This window comes from Atractosteus spatula, chromosome 8, assembly GCF_055471065.1.
Source record: "Atractosteus spatula isolate fAtrSpa1 chromosome 8, fAtrSpa1.hap1, whole genome shotgun sequence".
Lineage (NCBI taxonomy): Eukaryota > Metazoa > Chordata > Actinopteri > Semionotiformes > Lepisosteidae > Atractosteus > Atractosteus spatula.
Genome location: NC_142713.1, coordinates 17,773,184 through 17,794,608, shown reverse-complemented (window position 1 = coordinate 17,794,608; position 21,425 = coordinate 17,773,184). Strand labels below are relative to the sequence as shown.

At 38.1% G+C, this 21,425-nt stretch overlaps 1 protein-coding gene across 6 annotated transcripts in view; it reads right to left on the bottom strand.

Moving 5' to 3' along the window:
- mical3a (microtubule associated monooxygenase, calponin and LIM domain containing 3a) overlaps positions 1-21,425 on the bottom strand; it is a 143,443-nt gene that overhangs the window by 110,520 nt on the left and 11,498 nt on the right. For 5 of the 6 annotated variants that reach the window (XM_088922894.1, XM_088922895.1, XM_088922896.1 and 2 more), the window contains exon 1: positions 1,246-1,716. The gene's annotated coding sequence lies outside the window, so the exon portion shown is untranslated. Of the gene's footprint in view, positions 1-1,245; positions 1,717-7,224; positions 7,429-21,425 lie in introns of those variants that run through there. The other variant, XM_088922898.1, reaches the window with a different exon arrangement.

Here is a 21,425-nt window from a genome sequence, read left to right as displayed (position 1 = left end):
GATACAGGGGCACCTGTGTGGAGTTTACATGCTCTCCCCCTGGGTACTGGGTTTCTGTCAGATAGGCTAGTTACCTCCCACAATCCAAAGACATGTTGTAGAGGTTAAGTGGTGTCCGTGAGCTGTGCCCCACACGCGTGTGAGAATACACGTGAATCCTGCTTGATGCACATTGTCCGCATTCAGGCTCCGCCTCACCGCAACGCTCTGCTGGATATTATTAGTGAAATGATCAAAGTTATTGAAAACCTTGATATGACGCTGCATCAGCTGGATCTCAAAGCTGCACTAGATTTTCTCCTGCCAACAGTCCTAAGTAAGCCGTTTTACCTGCAGAAACGCTCCAGTTGGTGTGAGGAAAATCACAGACGAAGCGGTAATTATGAACGTTTCTATTTCTGTAACCTCACTGATGAAAGTGTGTGCCTTTGCGATTTGCAACCCCCACTGCCAATACACTGTACCCAAGCGCCTTTACAATCTCCGTGTGCACTTCACTGTACAACACGGACAAAGCATGGAATAAAGGCTCCTAGCATTTGATTGGAAACTGCATGCTGTATATTGCAACAATGCTTGAATGTTGTTTTGCTTTAGAAAAACGCCCATTACTAAAAAAAGCGCTGTACCTACTACGGGGGGAATTAGAAATATACTCTCAAATCATTCCAAGCTCAACCGTGCTAATTGAGCAAGGCAGTTCTGCAACCTCCTTAAACGTATTTTAACACCCCCAATTCAGTAGAAGCTTCTAAATAAAGACATTTTCAAGTCGAAACTTACTGTATATAACTTTGATGCATGGTTGGCTTCTGTGTACGCAAAACAGAAATAACTGTTGTACTATCACAGCAAACAAAACTGAGAAGCTTTTAAGGCTTGCAGAAGCTTTGCCTTAGTCAAAACAGAAGTAACGATGTGAAGAAAAGTTTTCGCACTCTAGTGAAAAAAGTGTCTTTTGCATTAGCCACAGAGATTAGTCTTTTTAAAATGTCATCATAGCACAACTAGCACCAAGTAAAAAAAAACATTTGACGGAACAGTTTTTTTTCGGAACTATATTTCACCTCATTCTCTGCAATCACGATTAGACCAAAGAAGAAAAAAATGTTCAAGATACTTGGAAATTGCGGGAACGCACACGCTGTACTTTCTCTTACATACTGTACGTCTTGCAAAACAAGCACAGAAATTTCAAACGAAGGTATTCCCCCCACTCTCACACGCTTCGGTTACAGCCCTTACCTTACTTAAGGTCCATGACGCTTATAGTAGGTTTGGGAAATAGTTACTTTTAAGTTTTCCCCGAGCTAAATCCTTAGTGTAACATATTTCAAGGGGTTCGATCCCCGATGCCGAAGACAGTAAATCCCAAATATTTTCCCTCCTCCAGCAGCTCTGCGATCCCGGCTCACCCCTGACTTCAAACAGGCGTGTTCAAACACATTCAATCTTCTCGGAGCCACCAGGGCGCTCAGAAACTATGGGCCGCGCCACTCTCCGCAGGGCGCGGGGGACGACCTACAAAAACAGACATCGCATCTATGACTGTAAGAAAAAAAACAAACCTTTCTATTTCATTTACTGAACCACAAAGGCTTCAACATGATCGGGATTTAAATCGATGTCGAAGAATTACGTCTGAAACCTTTATGTACTGAGGGTAATACTACTGCACCCACCCCTCCGCCACCCTTCGCCTCGTCGGACACAAGCATGGCATAAGACAAGCAGTGCAACAGGCTACCCCAGACACAACGTTTCTAGAGGCGGGGCAGTGACAGAGCCGAGAGGAAAGGTTTACTCAAAACTGAGACGACATCATCCGAGGATAAAAAAAAACATTTAGAGAAGAATAATGATATAACGACTTGAAGCAGCATCACTGTTACAGTATGTTGTTGGGGTTTATGTTTGTGTGATTTTTCAAAACGCAAGCTAAGATTCAGTTGTGGACAATACACCTTTATGTATTGTCAATCAGGATTGTAAGAAAGAGAAACCAAATTCACACAGTGCCAAAAGAGAAATCTCACAATAAAACATATTAAGGCTAATGAACCAATTGGTTTTGTAAAGGTGTGTCCTTCCTGTTCTCTCACCGTTTTGTGCGGATTCGTACACACACGAAAGCGGTTGGGAAGTCGCGTTCCAGCTCAAGAATCAACACGTCAGCATTATATATAATAATAAAATGTAATGTTATTTTTTTCGTTTTATTATATTTGCTGTCTTTTTTTCTGTAAAGAAACTACACGTCTAAGACTGCCTTGTGTTATATCAGAAGAGCTCCGACCGTGGCCTGCTCTTTATGAGTTATGCTCACAGTCACAGAGTGTAGGCATACTACTAATTTGTGTGTTAAGTCAGGGACAAAGTTTCAGCCAACAAAGCTGACCCAGGTGAACGAAGGACTGGCACTGGCTTGCCTGGCAATCAGGACGTCTTTGCTGTGCCTCCAACACTTAGAGCTGTAATTCGTTTATAATGAACAATAAAATGGACAGTTCATTGCAAAATGTAAATCTTAAATACAATTAGCATTCAAGTTTACAAATGCAGATTTTTACGCAGTTGCTTCTTAAAGTTTACAACTCAATATTTGCCTTGGTTATATAAATAACCCTAATTTACAGTAGATATTAGATTGAGTTGGATATACAGTATACCTACACTATATCACAAGCTCACTAGCCAAAATCTATTATTCAAAACAATCCCAAAACTTCATAAATACCCAGAACAAATGGTGAAACATTGAACCATTCTATAAAAAGTTAACATCATTTTACTCATTCAGAAACAACACACCTAGGAGGCCAGTATTCCTGAGTACTGAGACCCTGAGTGCCTTAGAAAAGTATGAAAGGTAGTGAATTTCAAGCAAAGACACAACAATGAGGTTTAAGTTCGTTTTCAAAGTGTGGGCTAAAGTTATTAAAATGCAAAAATCAGGAGAAGGGTACAAAAAATATCAAAGCCTCTGAATTTCCCTGTTGAGCACAGTCCACTTAATCATCAAGAAATGGAAGGTGCACCGTATGACCCGCACAAGGTCTGGCCATCCCTCCAAACTGAGCAGCCAGGCAAGGAGGAAACAGGTGAGGGATGCCACTGTGAGGCCAACAACATCTCTGGAGGAGCTACAGAGTTCAATGCCTGAGATGGGAGAAGATGTGCATCAGTCAACAATATCTAGAACACTTCGCAAAACCAGCCTGTATCTCATTTGTAGTCCTGCATGGAGTTTGCAACAAAGCATGATAAATGTTACTACAAACATGTGTCAAAAGGATTTGTGGTCCCACCAGACAAAATTGAAACTTTTTGTTCTACGCTAAGCATTTCATCTGGCACAAACCCAACACAGTGTGTCTCCCACTCAACACCATCCCTTCTGTCAAGCATGTTGGTGGCCTCCTTATGTTATGAGGCTGCAAGGCCTCAGCAGGGACTAGAAAGTGGTGTTAGAATTGAATGAATAATGGATGGAGCAAAGATACCCAGACAAATAACTACAGGAAAATCTGTTTCAGTCTGTTAAAGACTTACAGTAACACAGGGCCAAAAATTCACCTTTCAGCAGGACAGTGCTTAAAAGCATGAGGCCAAAGCTACTGTACGCTGGAGTGGCATCAGAATAAAGAGTGAATATCCTTTAGAGTTCCCATTCAAAATCCTCCCCTGAATCCTAATGAAAATTTCTTTTTATTAGGATGCAGTCTACTTTGACCTTCACAGTGAGGAAATGTGTTGCAAGATGCAGGTTTTTGTCCCTGGCACTGAAGGTTTGGTGAAAGTTTTTTTTATCACTGACAGGAGATCATCAATAGCCAGGCTCTGCAGCTTTATCACTCTCATATCTTAGCAGTATGTATTCAGACAAGTGGATGCAGGCATTCAAATAGACTCATAGGGGGGTGTAGCTATGTTTCTGACAAGTTCTGATTTCCAATAAGAGTAAGATACAGGCATTTTAAAAATAGCTTCTTATCTCAGAGTGTTTGAGTGTTAGGGATGATTTGTTCAGTTACAGACCACCTAAGGAAGCATTTTCTCCATTAGTTGGCAATAGTATGAACTTTGTCCACAGCAAGGACCATCTTACATTCTCCAACATGTCAGTAACTCAAACGTCACCTTGCGTATCATTTGCAGAGGAACATTTCTAAATGATAACTAAGCACAGAGGGACAAAAATAATTCTTCGTCAAATGCTGGAGCCACTTGAAATCTGGACTATATCGTTTTTGAAAAACATGCACGGTCTTCCAACCGCCTCAAGTGTCACAGATAAAACCTATGTGTAAAAAACACTATAGCTTTCTAGGAAAGAGGCCCATATTCCAGCAAAAATCAGTAGTGTGTCCATTGTAGAATTCATTGTAGGTACCCCAGACAAGGGTGTTTACCTCAGACACCTTTATTGAACAAGACTGTATCCTGAAGTGAAATAAAAGACAAAACAGTTTGCAGCACTTCCATCACACATCAAAAGCATAATCTGCACAGCATTAGTGATGTTATTACTAATGAAAAATTGAGTGTTGACCTACTGTTACTGTGACAGTCGTGTTTGAAGATATCATTTCTGTTGTTTTCAGTTAATGACTACTGAATCTACGGTTATCTGCAGTATACTATGGCCTAGTTTCCTCAGATGTCAGATTATCACTGTACATGACAACTACTGTTATTTGAATAGGTTTCCTTTACTCTAGGAAGTTACTTAGAAACAATATGAAAAGGGAATACAGATCAGTGGTAGAAAAGTTAATTGATGTTTCTTGTTTCCAGGTACACGGTAGAGGAATGCTTTATATTAACTTATCAATTAAGCAGTTTTCTTTCTAGGGGTGAGTGAATCTTTAAGGAATTCAAGACAAGGGGCAGTGAGCATGCACAGGTCACACCAAATTTCCATTCAAAAGCACAATGTTCAGCTTCCAAATAATTCTGAATGAAATTAATTTAAAACTCACCATTAGCTGTTGGAAAATGTGCTTAATCAGCTGAACGTAATCTGAAGATCTGTCGAAAGCAATGCATTTCGGCAGGAACACGAGCTCTTTTCAGCAACACAGTTTGTCACAGTGTTTTATGCCCAGTGAAATACCCACTCCATAGGTAGGCATCAGTGCAGTTTGAAGTAGAAGTGCTGAAATACTGTATTATCATATGGAATAACATATTACCACAATGGATGCATCCATTACAGGAAGAAGTATAAAAAATCGTTTTTTTATATGACTTTAATATTATATCAGTGATATACTCTGGTCACATGAGGGGAAAAAACTTCAAAAACCTAAAAAAATCAGGCAATTATAGGAGAATGTGTACCTATTTAAATCCACACTATATCTCCCGGCCACTGGGACCAACTGTATTGTGAGGTCCTTAGCTATTCTTTAGCAGCCTGAACTCCCCACAGCAGCCTCACATATACCTTTCCAGTTGCAGTTTATAGACCTGTCATGGTATTTGTAACTATTTTGACCCGCATTTCATCTTCTTGTATTCTGTTGTCAATAAAGTTGGAAAAAAAAACAATAGGATTTCCCTTTTGTGTTTTACTCCGTGATATTGCGAAGTGTATTTCAAGAGTCAAATGGTATGGAGTACATTAGGAACTGCATTAAACTTCACTAACTCTTACTTCCAAGCCCAGGTGCCTTTAAAAATGTCAAGCAGCATCTGAAATATCATTATCATTACATACCCATACTTCTTTATACTTACTACAAAAAGACTACAAGACTATCTACATTACAATTGAACTACACATTAGGCGTATTTTAAAAAACAATAGCCTTTCTGAGACTGCATATTATCCCAGAGGTGCCCTCTTATTATTTAGCTGCCTTAGGCTTTCAGAGTTCATTATCATTAACTCAACTCAAGGTTGCTGTAGCAGGGATGATTAAAGTTAAACTGTTTACTGTAAGAGAAATGTTTCTTTCAGTTTCCTGCAGTTGTTATGGTTATTTTTCAAGCACCTCTACTGTTAACAGCTGCAATAATATTATGCCTCTCTGCCACAGAAATTTACTCCAGTTAAAACTATTCAACACACCCTGAAAAAGTGCCGACGCTTATAAAGTTGACACTTGTGTCAACTTTAAATATTCCTCTTTGCTGCTCCCCAGACCACAATGAAAAATAAACATTTAGCCCATTGAAACACATACAGTGAACATGAACTACTATCACAGAAAGTGGCAAGTCAGGAATATAGACTGTAATTACAGGATTGCCTAGTAGGAGAAATTTTATTTTTCCTACAAATAGTTAATATATGAAAAAAAAATGTCTTGGATTAATTTGTGCAGGCAACAGCTAAAATGAGCAACAAACAGGATTAGCAAAGAATATCTTCAGATGGCAGAGGGTGTGGTGTGCAGCTAGAGAAAAACATTACTTATTTCATATTAAAGTTACAGGTTACATTTTGTTGCCTATGCAGCAGTGTTTCAAAACAATAAATAACCCACCGCCAGTATCTGAAATTTACAGTGCTCAAATACATTTGTTAGTGTAAACCTACAGCATGAGATGTTCTCAACAGTTCCCCCATTTTACAATACATATACCAAAACATACAGTACTGTATCTTTACAATAAAAACTACTTATTTCACATTTAAGACAAAGAATGGTAGGATGTCTTAATGAGTATCCATCTTAAAGTGTGTGTTAAGAGAGGAAGGAATAAAGAGCGCTTGTGTCTCATGTGGTCTACAAGGCCATTTTCTGGTGCCGTCTGGTTGACCTAGTTATTGAGGTGGGGATTTGCTAATTAATGGTGCCGCGAGGGTCCAGAGCACTGCTATAAATTCAGATAGACATAAGAGGAAGAATCCTTGCTTAGAGAGCACAGTTAATAAAAGCTGATTTAGGAAACAACAATAACAATGTTCCCCGGAAGCCTGGAATATTGTGAAAGATATCATTTTAGCACTTATGATATATCAATGGAAAATTTACAATCACACTGTCCAAAAAATAAAATAATTAAGAACTCATATTACATCATTAGCCAAAAAAAATCATCAGGTAACTCTTAATCCAGTGTGCTGACTACCAGCAATACACAGTTTCTGTGCTTCTATGTCTTCTTATCTCTGAATGGAAATTACATTTTACAACACGCAAAAAAAGATTGTAACTGCACATTTCACATGGTACGTTTTCACCAAAAAACAAAGCACCCACAGTTACTTACAAAAAGCAGGCTGTGTGTCCTTGTGGATGGGTCTCTGGTTCTTATTCTTTACCTCGACAGGATGGAGCCTGGACCAGGACTGGTTGTCATGGTTACAAGGACGGAATCTCATGTGATTTGGTAACTAAGGGTAAGGTAGGCAAACAAGGCACAGCCCTCCTTGCTGATGACGTTATCTGCCCACTTGGAGAGACGGCTCACTGCCTGCAAAGACACAATGAGAGTCTTGAGAATTGTGCTGGAATAAAGGAGAGAGGGTATTATTCCAAAGCTTAACATCAGATTTCTTATGAGGTCGCTGTGTGTGAGTAAACTGATTCATGAATGCACCATAAATCAGCATAATGTACATGCACTCAGTCTCAGACACAGAGATGCACATATGATGCCTTTTAATGATATAATATAATATATCTTCATTATAGACACGCCCTCATAATAACATTAAGTATTACTATAACATTATTATTAGTGACAAACCATAACTTAGTAGATCAAATAGATGTGTTTGCTCTGCTTTTTGTGCCTATTATCTTTGTTTGTGAAGTACTAAAAAATATTGATTGTACAAACTGTCAAGTGATAACAACATATAAGTAAAACTGGTTTACATGGATTTTCCAAACAAGGTGATTTATTAAATTAATTCTTTCAGCTGCAGGACCATCCAGCATAGCTTACTGTAAATTCTTGTTTTTTCTGCTGAAAGAAAAGCACCTAAGCCCAGTGAAATTAGGTTTAGTACTTTAATAATGAATTTGATTTGCTTTGGTACTTGCAAAAACAGGAAATATTCAGTGGAATGAGTTGCAAATTAGAAATAAGCATATAAACAACGTCTGACTGAATAGAATTGTGTATTCTGTTAGCTTAGCTGAACTGCTGCCCAGTGTGGCATTGCTTTCTCAGAACAAAGCAATGCCTCATGATGGGATGATGTCTGGCACATTGAAAGTAAATCAATACAATAAAGTACAGCCTTCTTTTGCCTCAACCTCAAGAGCCTGGATGATAATAATAAAATGTTAACTATCAAAAGCAAGGGTACAGCTAGATGTTCACACCATCACAGCTCTCTGTTTTGGGGATCGGAATGTTATAAAAGGCCAGATACAATAGGTTTTACTGTGATGAAAATGAACAAAGACAAAAGCTAACAAGACCAAACTTCTTACGCTGTAGTTTAAGTGCATGTTTAAACAAAATCCCATAATGATTCATGGTTCACTGAGGCTCTAAGGTACCGATCTACCACTGAATCCTGGCTTTTTAGATGAGGGTAACAGAGCCCCACTCCACCAACACCACCTGCTGAAATGAGCCAAAGAGCTGCCACTATGACAATAACAGGCAGGAAGGAAGACTGAGAAGTGATGGATGCTGGGGCAAGTGACCAAGCTAGCTGTATTAACGTGTAGTCAGGCACAGCCTCCATAGGGAGGATGTTGTCCCATCAACATTTCTCAACCATCATTTTAGAAACTTTCAATTAAAGAAGGCCTTTGAAACGATCACCTTAAATTTCAGACCAGTCAGAAACCCCTTTTTCTTATTGACACAAAACGAAAGTGAAGGAGGAGAAGAAAAAGTTGAGTTGGTAAAGAGTAACCAACACTACATGCTGAGCTAAATACAGAATACTTGCATTGCTTTTGGACACAGCAGTCCTTACTCATCAACACTTTCAGCTATTTGTCTCTACAGCCCTAGGAAAGTCCAAGTATTTGTACTTCAATATGCAGGGCAAAATATATTTTTTTATTTAATATTTGTTCAGCTACATTTTTAATTTCTACATACTGTATAGCATCATATACATTTTTGGGAATGGAGGCTTTTTAGTGATGCTGCTATTAAGGTGTAAACACGGTTCTCCATCCTGCAGTGATGTACACAAAATATGACATGATTAATCCTATCCCCAGGACAAAAGAATGATGTCATTGTTTCTAGGAACTATAAATAAACCAACTGTGCATGATGTAAGACTAAGTGTCCCAGTCACTGAACTAGGATCCATTTCAAAAGCCACTCTAAGTTCTGCACTGTGTCTCTATTAAATCCCCACTTATAATTGCTTAATAATAATTGCTTACACTTATATAGCGCTTTTCTGGACACTGAACTCAAACAGCTTTACAGGTAATGGGGACTCCCCTCCATCACCACCACTGTGCACTATCCACCTGGATGATGTGACGGCAGCCATAGTGCGCCAGAGCGCTCATCACACATCAGCTATCGGTCGGAAGGAGAGCAGAGTAATGAAGCCGATTCACTTCGCGGTAGCAGACCAACTACAGTGTCTGAGTTTCAAATCTCATCTTTCAACAGATTATCATGCTGGTACGAGCCTATACAGCATGACGTTTTTTGATTCTTTGAAGTCAAAACTCATGCATGCCCCAGAAAAAAAGAGAAATCAGGGACAAAAACAAAAACAAAAGTCTGTATACATCGCTGAAGCCCATGAAAAATATGCATTGTACTATTACCCATGATGTAAAAAAAAAACTGGAGTGTCCATTTAATGACAAATGTCCAAAATTGTTTTATGTTCAAAAACAGTTATCGGCAAAATATCCATTTGTCCAACAAATACTTCAGGAAAAAGGCAGTGGAATACTAATACGTAACTGGGGTTAGTAAATATTATTAACAGCATGCAATATACGAACATAAAAGTCAGACTTGGTAAAACTACAGGAAATTGTTTTTATTCCCTTTGATGTCCTAAAGGTTGTAAAACTCAGAAAAAATTCAACACAACAGTTACTTCAAATCACTTAATTAAATGCAGTACTTACATAATATTTATTAATTCAGTAAATACAATATTGAAGTGCATGTAAAATAGCAGAGCTGGACTTTTTTTCTGGCCACTAACAAAAAAGCAAAAAAAGAATTTACTGTGTGATAGTATTTTACTGAACTTTTAGAGTTCTTCTGTGATGAAACTGAAATAACAAAGCTTCAGGGACCTTAATGAGTCCTGAAAACCGAATGATTTACGGTACAACTGTCATAAGAACTGATTGAGAAACACAACCTTAAAATACAGTACATGTGCAAAACTATTTTTTTAAATAATACTATCAGGTTTGTAAAAACTGCAAGTAAGACTTCTCTTATGCTAATAAAAAACATAGTAGCCAGATTTCAAGTCCTTTGTACAAACAGTAAATACTCCATCTTGTTATCTTGGATCTGCATTTCATAAATTAGACTTTCTTCAGTCCAGGGCAGATGATACCAGGCTTTTACTGAAGATCGGAGAATTTGAAAGAGACTTTCCTGCTTGGTAGTGCACTTTAGCACCATACATAATGCATTCATTTTACTCCCAAGGCAATCAGCATCACAGCTGAGAACTGTGAGCATTAACAGAAAAAGACTACCTGTCTGTACAGTAATAACTAAAATGGAGAAATACCAGAGTTGTATGCTCTCTCTCAAAAACCAGAACTGCAATGCCACTTAGGATATGTCTTTCTACATCTGAACTTTAAACTTTCACATTAACTTTCAGGAAATGCGAGGCAAGTTTAGGACCTATGCAAAAAGCTTTTTTAAATCCCACACCAGGTGTGAACAAAGAAAAGGAGGAAAGGAGAATTTCACTTAGTTTTAGGCTATCAAGGAAAGAGCAAACAAGCTGGCGGTCTATTTCCCATTGTATACAACTGAATGACATTCTTCCCAGACATGTAAAAATCACTACAATGGTAAACTCAGGGTACAATCCAGTAATGGTCTATGAAGAGCACAGAGAGACACCACTGGAAGCAGGTACAACAAGGAAAATACTGAAACACAAAAAGTCCAGAGGTTGTAGTAAAATGTAAAAGCCAGCAGCCATTTCACCCTGCAACTCACAACTAGCAACTGAATAAAGCTAAGCAACTGTGAGCCTGGCCAGTACTTAGATAAGAGATCTTATGGGAAATCCTAAGGTTACTGCTGAAAGAGGTGTTAGTGGGGCCAGTAGGAGGTGCTCACCCTGCAGCCTGTGTGGGTCCTAATGCCCCAGTATAATGATGGGACACTATAAAAAGGTATTGTATTATACTGTAAAATGGCGTTGTCCTTCAGATAAGACGTAAAAATACCAGGGCATTTCTCAAAAAGGGTAGGGGTGTTACCCTGGCATCCCGGCCATATTTCCCATTGGCCTTTACTATCATGGCCTCCTAATAATCCCCATCTATAAATAGGCTTCATCACTCTGTTCTCCTCCCCACTGATAGCTGGTGAGTGGTGAGAACTATGGCTGCTCTCACATCATCCAGGTGAGGCTGCACAATGGTGGTGGTGTAAAGCGCTTTGAGTGGAGTGCCCAGAAAAGCACTATATAAGTGTAAGCAATTATTAATGTTAATAAAGGAACAGAACGGAAATTACCCAGTATCAGGGATTTGAAAGACTCCTCTGTGAGACACTGAGCCTATTACACCATCTTCTCCCAGTGGACACAAAGATTTATATGTGATTTATGGTATTGTTGGCTCCTCCTTCTGCTACAACAGGCACATGAAAGAGGTCATGATGAGAAGAGCTCCTTCAACCAACAAGTCCATCATTAGCATTTCATGGGCCAAAGCGCACATAGCTCCCTGGGACAGAGTAGGTCGTAATTCTGTCAGCAAGCCAAGCTCTACAGAGCAGCACACAAACTGTACTCAGACCACAGGAGCAGAGCCCTCCATGTGGGCAGTCTGGCAAGACACAAGCCACACTAGGATCAACATACTATGCAAGTGGGGTGACAGAAAGGGTTTTCTCAGTGATATGCCCACTTTCTTTTTCTCAGTAAGCACTCTGAGTTTGTTTTTATATTATTAGTGACTTCCTCAAGAGAGCCATTTATCCAAATCAAGCAGAAACGGTGCACATATTTTAGCTGTAACATAAATATACAGTACCTATAATTGTCAAAGGCTCAATGGGAGTGAGAAATGTTTAACTGTTAATTGTACTGGATGTGTGGTTTCTCAGTATATTGTATTGTAAACCTTTGACTGGACTTTATATATTACACAATTATATTTATTACATTTAACTGTTTGAAAATAGGTACATTTAATTGTTTGAAAATAAAACAATTCATATAAGCAGTAATATTTATGTATGATGAAGCTTAAAAAAGAAAAACTTCTCTTTGCCTATATTTAACCACTGTTTAGATTATAAACTTTGTTTTTTGTCCTGAAGAAAATATTTGATCATCTAAAATGTTTGTAAGTATATTACAGTACACAATACCTACTTCTTTGGAGTTTTAGACATCAACATGATTTTAAAAAAATCAAACATTAGTAACATAGATAACACATTTTTTTAAGAATACATAGTGTTTTGTTTTTCAGGGATAGTAAGTCTTTGTTATAGTCTTTTTACACTTTAGTATTAGACTTAGAGTGAGTGACCTAGAGAAAGACATCAGGATTAGTAGTTGATATAAGGTGACAAGCTCCTTAAAACCTGTCAGAGATCACAAACCCAGATTATTACTCTAAATCTGAATATGCACACTAACAGTAAATATGTTCTCTTTAAAAATTAAATGTACAGAATAATTCATTAGGGAGAAAAGGGATACATACCATAAGGACAAAACACTATATGACCAAATCTACTATAAGCACTATATGGGGCAAAAAAGACACTATAAAAAAGAAATAAACTGTAAGGACAAATTACTACAAGGGAAACGGAGACTATGGGGAGAAAAAATACACTGTGGATATAAAACAGGAAATATTGGGGAATATGTATCATCTTGTATCCCTGCACTACTTGAGGACAGGTAATACAGTAGTTCCTCTTTTGCCACATGCTCACTACTGTTAGGTGCTTCCAAGCTTCGGGATCCATTGTGCTTCTGCCACGAACTCAGGATCCACTACCTGCTAATGGTCTGCCAGAGACACCAAAAAGCCCTTGTCCCAATGGTGCCTGGAGGTGAGCTGGGTTACAAGGGTCTGGCTGAGCTGCTCTGTCATCACTGTGCAAGTGAAGTTACAGGGGTGAAGGGGTACAGGTCTTCCAGATTCCAATCTGCTGACGAAGCTACTAGAAGACTAGGGACTCGAAGTTCTGGCCCTGGTCACTGTGGAGTTTCTCAGGGAACCACTGCAGCAGCAGCATGTCCACCACTGTGGGGGAAGTCACACAGGCCTTGGGCACAGGAGATGTGGAGAGGTAAATTAACTTTCTGAACTAATGGAAACTAAAATGTTTGATCAAAAATTCATAACTCTATGTTAACACACTACAAACTTCATTTCTATATGTAATTGTGATAAAGTGCAGTGGCTAGGCTACCAATTTTACATTACGTGCACATTTTTCCAGGTTTCTTTCTGTTGTCAAATATTTTCACATTTGCATTGAATACGTGTCGTTGTCCCATTCTCACAAGACAGCGTCTTGAAAAAAAAAAGACAGCATGCTGCAAGAGATTTCCAGCTTTGAGGAAGCAGGAAGAGAAAAAAGAATCATCAAACTGTGGAACTATTTGGCAGAATCATAGTCTGTTTTCTAGCTATGGTGATGGCAGCATCAATCCATCCACTTCCTCTTAGCTTCACGCTATTTAAGGCTATGGGGGAGCTAGAGTCTATCCCAACAAGCAACAGGTGCAAGGCAGGGAACACCCTGGACGACAGTCCATAGCAGGGCACACACAGGCACACACTCACACCAGCATCAATTTTCCCAGAACCTTATTAACCTACTAGTATGTCTTTGGACTGTGGGAGGAAACCCAGGCATCTGGCGTTAAACCGTGAACACAATGAGAACATACAAAAATTCACATAGATAGCACCCCAGATTCAGAATTGAACCCAGGGCCCCAGTGCTGTAAGGCAGCAATGCTAACTAGTGCACCATCATGCCTTTCATAATGCGGCGTTCACTACAGAAATCTCACAAGTCACAAAACTCAAAATGAGGTCTTTACAATTGCCGCCAGTATACTGTTAATCTACAACAGTTACAGTAAACACATTAAAGAATTACTAGAAAACATTTACATGTAAAAGTACTGTATTTATATGACTTGATCAACTTTTTAGCATTCAACAGAGTTAGAAATACCATCTGCAGCATGATTTGCCATCATCGCCCTTTTGATAATACATTTTCTCACTTTTATTCAATTGTATTTTTTTGATTAGTATACATTTTCATTACTGCTCTCACACAGGAAATTACAGTTTGATTTGTTTGTATTTTACCAGCCATGTCTCCTCCCAGGCCCCTCCTTCACAACTGTCAGCTGAGGGAACTATTGATAAAAACACTGTCTGCACTTTTAAAAGCTCATTGTTTTGTTAATTGCAATGGCCACACTATCTGTGGGTGTTTACCCAAGAGGGTGGAAACAATAAGAAAAGAGAAGCTAAGCTGTGCTTAGAGAAATGGTTTGCCTTCGTAAATACAGGTTCAGTATTTCAGAAAATTGTTAATCATGCTTCAACAATCTATAAACATGTGCACAGAAAAAGTTTTTGAATGGATATTGAGCAGAGGACATCTGTGGTAAATCACTTTAAGTTTTGCTGCTGTTTTAGACTAACATTTAGAAGCAATTTGCTGCTATTCATTTTTTTATAGTAGCAATGACTAATATTTAACCTGTTCAGTGTTAATTCATTCCTGAATTGGATAATATCACCAGACTACTGTTTTACTGTACATGAAAGATGATACTGTACTTCATTTACACCCTGATGCTGGATGAAAACTTTGCAAAAAGATTACATTACACCAAACTGAAAGTAATGAGTTTAGAAATAAAAATGCGGTTGATTATTTGCTTTAAAGCTTCAAATTTATTTTTTATTTTTAAAAACTCCATGTAAAAAGGTAATCATTACACACTTATCTTCATAGTACGTGCCCTTAATGTGCTACTGTATTTCTTTAAGAAACCAGTTTCAGATGTTTTAATAATGGCTCTGAAGGCTGTGCCTTGTATTGAATCAGAGGAGGTTTCCTACTGTCGCTAAAGGCACACAAATAAATTGAAAAAAAAAACAATCTTCATGTTTTGTAAATTTAATGTTATTAAAAGTTTTTTGTTTTGTTGTTTAGCAATAAATAATCATACAGCAATATATAATATGCTTGCTTGCATAGAAAAAGATTTATATTGGAACATCTTAATAAAATGTAGTGGTTGGACCACACAAAGTTTAATCTTGGTGAAATACAAAGGGAGTAAGGTGCACACCATGGGAAACAGTGCGCTAAGATACATTCCCACAATTGGTCTGCTAGTTGTCTCCAGTGTATACAGTGCCGCCAAGGACTTGATTGGAAAGCAAAGCATTCAGCTATGGAGCAGATCTGTAAAGAGTGCATGTCAATTGTTCCTGGCAGGTATTGAACCAGAAATGGTATCCCTATGGCACTTTCACTCAAGCAGTCAAGCAGCAATGAAGCTTTCATTATCCATTCCACAGACTCTCAAGTGCAAGACAGATGTTCTCAAGACAATAATCAAAGCAGGTTTCCTCATATCGCTGTTTTCAGAACGTGTACTCAAAATACATAAATATTAAGATTACAGATTAAAGATTAAGATTACCATTCATGGATCAGTGAGCATGTTCCAATCTAACTTGCAGCACTTTGAGGGTACGGATGTCCTGAGACCCGCCTAGCACCAGGTCACCCGACGTCCTTGCCTAGATTTCTTTATCGGCATCGTCTGACCCCCTGAGCCTGGGCTAACCTCCATGTTACCCCCTTTTACCGCTACGCATAGGGTCTTTTATTGCTCTCCTTGTCATTCCACGGCATGCCCTTCCGACATCCATAACACTGCCATGACAATGATTAGGACTTTTAATGTTGCCAGTTGGGGTGGCAGGGTGGCACAGTGGTTAGCCCTGGGCCCTGGGTTCAACTGCAGACCTGAAGTGCTATCTGCGTTTGTATGTTCTCACTGTGTTTGTGTGGGTTTCTTCTGGGTGTTTCGGTTTCCTCCCACAGTCCAAAAACATACTGATAGGTTAACTGGCTTCTGGGAAAATGTCCCTGTGTCACCCGTGTGGGTGACTGCGTGTCTGCGTTTGTGTCTGTCTGCCCTGTAATGGCAAGTGATGTGATGGCAAGTGTACCCTGCATGGCATCCACTGCTTGCTGGGATAAGCTCTGGCTCCCCCATGACCCTGAACTGGATGAAACAGTTAGAAAATGGACAGATCTTGCCAGTTGTATTGCAACACTAGGATGTTAATTTTTCTGTGTCCCTTTAGGAATTTAGGACATTAAATTCTAAACTTCTATTATCATCTTGATATGACATATCATGAAAGCCACAAAAGACATAATATATACAGCTTATTATAATACTACATGTGGACAACTACTTAAACACATCTGTAAATATTAAGTATACTGATAGTCAAAGATTTTGTTCCAAAAATCAATTCCAACAATAATATAGCTCCTGAGGATAAACAGCATCTCTCAGTAGACACATCTAAAAAAATATTACTAAAAAAATTCTTAAGAGGAACAAATGTTCAAAATGTAACTTTTCTCATAACAACAAACAGATTTGTTATAACTACAAGCTATTCTGTTAACTAAATTGAATATACATTTTTGGGTTTTACTGTACAGAACTTTAAGAACATTACATTAACAGAAAATGAAGATAAAACTTGTCTGTTACAAGGCCTGTTCTGAGCACTTTGCTGTCTTCTCATAAATATTTAAGTTCAAAGGGCATATACTCCCTACCACTTTCAATGGAAATTCTTATTCTTTTAAATTACTCGGTAACCACCAGGTGTGTTTCACCTCTGCAAAGCTTTGAAATCTGAACATACAATACACAGATCATAATAACCATCAACTGGACACTGGGACCCGCTTCACTATACAAATGGTATTGATTTCATTAGCATAAGAGAGCAAGAATCAGTTGTGAATATTTCCTGTGTTTTTTTATACTGTATATCAATACCACAGTACTGAATAATGTAGTGATCTAAGAAGAATCATTGTTCTATGCAAAAGTTTGCTGAAGGGTTCAGTTGTTCCACTATTTATTCCTTGAACTGGGATCAGGAATACTTTTCTGTAGTATGCCAAAAAGGACAAAGGAATACTGTATCTTGTTGAAACAATAAATGCAAATAATCGGGCAAAGAACCTGACATCTTCAGTTTGCTAAGGCAGCCAGACCATTCAGCACTCATCAGCAAACATGAACCCTGGGACTCTTGGCTATTTTTGACTCCTTGAATTGAAATGGGAAGCAGGACGATGTTGAGAAGGAATCCATTAGATTGCATGTACACTCTCAGCACAATCTGCTTGTGCATGGATCCCCAACACAGATCGATCAATCAATCGTATTCTTACTGTATAAAATGCCCTTCAGTCAGAGCATACATTAAGGATCATCATCCAGCAGGGTCGGTATGACTCAGATGAGTCCCCTGTAAAGATATTTTCTGGTAATATTTTTGAGTGCCTATAAAACATACTACATGAATAAATTACCATCTGTCTATCGAGCCATGTTTCTTCTTGGTTTTGTACTTAAAATATTATTTATGTATTTGGATTCCCATATTGTATCTACAGTGCCAAGTATTCCAGAATTAATTGGAACAGCAAAATCAGATTTTTATTTATGCTTTTCAGGGGTATGCTTTTCATATTTTCATAAGCTTTTCTGCTCATCAGTCATATGCTTTACAGTAGCCATTTCCAGAGGCAGCCCAGGCCACAGACCATGCTTCACAGATTAAATGTTGTTCTTAAGAGAATCGGTAGTTCCTTTCTATCTCTTTGCCATAATCTTTCCATAACTTTTATGAAGGTTTATTTTGGGTCTCACCTGTCCATAAATCTCTACTGGCTCATCCTTGTACTTCTGAGCAAATTCTGAAACATGGTGGCCTTGAAAGCCATGGCTTATCTTTCATGGAACCAAGGTCATTCATTATTATTGAAATTCATTTATTTATTAGGTAATGTTGGCAGCAGCAGGATAAATGTTGAAGTTTACCAAAATTGTTTACTAATGAAATGTGTATTGCAAATCAAACTATTAATAAGAGGAGAAAGTACAGTTTTGTCAGCTTTGGGGGGGGGGGGGGGGTATTATTTTGTATACATGTATAGTTGTTGAAATAACATCTTTTGTTGTGTTCAATTCCCCTATTTCGGGTGAGCATTGTATTGGGACACATGGCTGATAGCTGTTTCTAATTACTCAGATGTCCCATGCTGCAGTTCGTTTCAATGGACATCACATCTCCTTTAAGTTCAGAATTGAGTGTAAGAAGCTGTCCTGCTACCAAATGGGGTCCAATATATGCTCTGGAACATACTAAATTGTGATTATCATCAGTACAGGGAAGAGAATGTTAAGTTAAGATACATCAATTTCTAGTGGAAAGAAAGTTGTTTGCAAATTGGGTCATTTTGAGTTGTCTCACAAAAAAACAGCAAAACATAGCTTAGATGAAACAGGCTATGTTACATATTTTGAGAAATACAACTGCAACCTTGGTGGTTACAGCACAATGAAAAACACTAAATGGCGTGCTTGAGCAGTGGCACTTGTGTGTCACACTGTATCTCAAATGTGAGATTTGCTATTGCTAAAGTCATTTGTTTCCAGACTGATTCTTTTGTAACCCTGTTATATTAGTTACAATTCCCCAATTCCAATAGTGGAATACATTGGTTGTACAGATTCTGACATAAACCAGGAAATAAGTTTATGGTTACAAGAATGTGTAATTATTGTGCAAGGGATAATGTATTTTCTTTCTTCTGGGGTTCTGCTCTATTCTTTCAAACTCAGACAAACATACACACAAACATACCTCTTCCTACCTTGAGACAAATTTGTATGTTCCCTTTTGAGCAAAGTTTCCTTATTAGTTTTTAAATGATGTGTTCATTCTTCACAGTATTCATGATGCAATGTTCAACCGAAATTGTTGTTTACACCGACATTCTGTTCACATACCAACAGACCACGGCATTTTTCTTGATCTGTTTTTGCTCACCAGAATTTTAGTTACAGTCTACTTAACTGCCAACTCATGCAATCATTCTGTGTACTTACAAATGCTGCCTGCAGAAATTTGCAGACAGATTACAGTACTAAGCCTTTCAATGAAGTGACCTTTCGTAATACTTATTGTAAATGGTGGGAGGTTGTGGTGAAGTGTGTACTACCATTCCAAAACAACATGGTAGTCACCTCTGGGTTACATTCATGAGAAAAATATCTAATCCATGCCATGTAGGTGTTTTCACTATGGAGATAACCTGTAACAACAAATATTCATAACCACGCCAAGAAAACATTCACAAATATATGGGCAAAATAGAAGACAAAAGGTATATACACTTGCTGGCAGAGGTTTGACAATCCATAACATCTGAAAAAAATATATGGAGATATTTAGAATCATATTTTTGCTTACCAATGCTGTTTTAATTTTATCAGCTGTTGCAATTTCACTCCATATAAACCACATAAAACCCCTGATACAGCACTGCATGGCCCAGTTGCCACACTGGTGAGAAAAACGTTGTTCATTTGCTGGCTTTACTGTACATTTCAGTTAGTTCTGAGCAGCTGAACTTAAGCTTCATAACAACATATTACCAAGCTTTACATCTGTGTTTCTAAAAGTATCATGTTTCAAACACCAGCTTGGGATAAATGTCAGATGAACTTCACTAGATATGCTGGCAGCATTGAACAATAACTGATATTGTTATATAGATCCAAATGAATATCATGGATAAAAAGGTCCAGGACATATTAAACATTAAAAAATTGTGTTACTTAGCACACACAGCACAGCTGATGGTTGAACATGCCTACAAATCAGTTTTGCTCTGACTTTAGACCCTATGACCCTCTCTATTTTACTATTCTATCTGGCAATTCACAGACAAATTATTAGAAAGACAACACAGTTCTTGTGCAGCTGTTCAAACATTTTGACACGTGATCTCAGCATGGTACAAAGGAGACATTTTAAATCAGAATGAAAGACAAAGGCAAAAAAAACAAGACATTCATGTGCCCAGTAGAACTGAACCTCTGGAATATGTTCAGTTGTTGGTGTTGTGTCATTTTATAGCACAGCATGGCTAGAATGAACAATGCACACCCCTCACAAAGACTCACAAACAGAACTCACATATCGGCCTTTACAGAAAATATCTTAAAAGTCAAACATTTACAGAAGATAAATGTCTTCCAACAAGTCTTTTGTTTGTATTTGTATATTTTGTTATATAAAATTATTTTATAATTAACACAGTCATGCAATTAATTGCTTAATCTTTAAAACCGAGGAACACCGCTTGACTAAATTTGTTTGGCTTCCACTGTTCACTGCAATGCAACCTCATCTGTTGCTAGAAAGTGAGTCTCCATAAAAGAACCAAATAGATCTAGTTACAAGTGACTAAACATGGACAGTTTCAATTAAAAATAAGTTTAAGTTTAAGATCAAATTAAAAAATGGGGGAGCCAGGAACAAGGTAGGACAGCAGTCCATCACAGAGCACACACAGACATGGACACTGACCCACACACAAACTCACACCTGGGCCAATTTTCCCAAAAGCAAATTAACATACAGTGGACAGCGGGAGGAAATCAGAGCACCCAGAGGAAACCCACAGAAACTCCACACAGACAACACCGAGGATCAGGATTCGAACCCAGGGTCACCATGTCACCCACAAGGTCATAATTATTTTTTCAATGAACAACTTTTCATATTTCCCTCAGGTGCCATACCATGAAAACAACACAAACGCAACTTTAGATCAAGCTTTAGGTCAATGAACAGAAAACCAAAAAAAAGGTCAGCTATAAAAAAGGAAATTAAACGGACAACATAAAGAATAACGGCCCCAGCAGGTGCATGTTAATGGTCTCCTCCTAAGTCAATGTTGTTGCCAAAACAAAACCACTTTCAGGTAAAAAAAAGGCAACAAAACGTATTAATGGACTATTTAAAATGAAAGTCATTTTAAATATACTAAAATTAAAATATAAAAATATATTAGGTACTGAATTTAATATAACATATTCAACATGATTTCGACATGCAAGCACAGTGTTTTTCTCAAGCTTGAGAACCATGGTTTAAGTCCCCTAAACTTTTTATTTCAAGAATAATAAAATT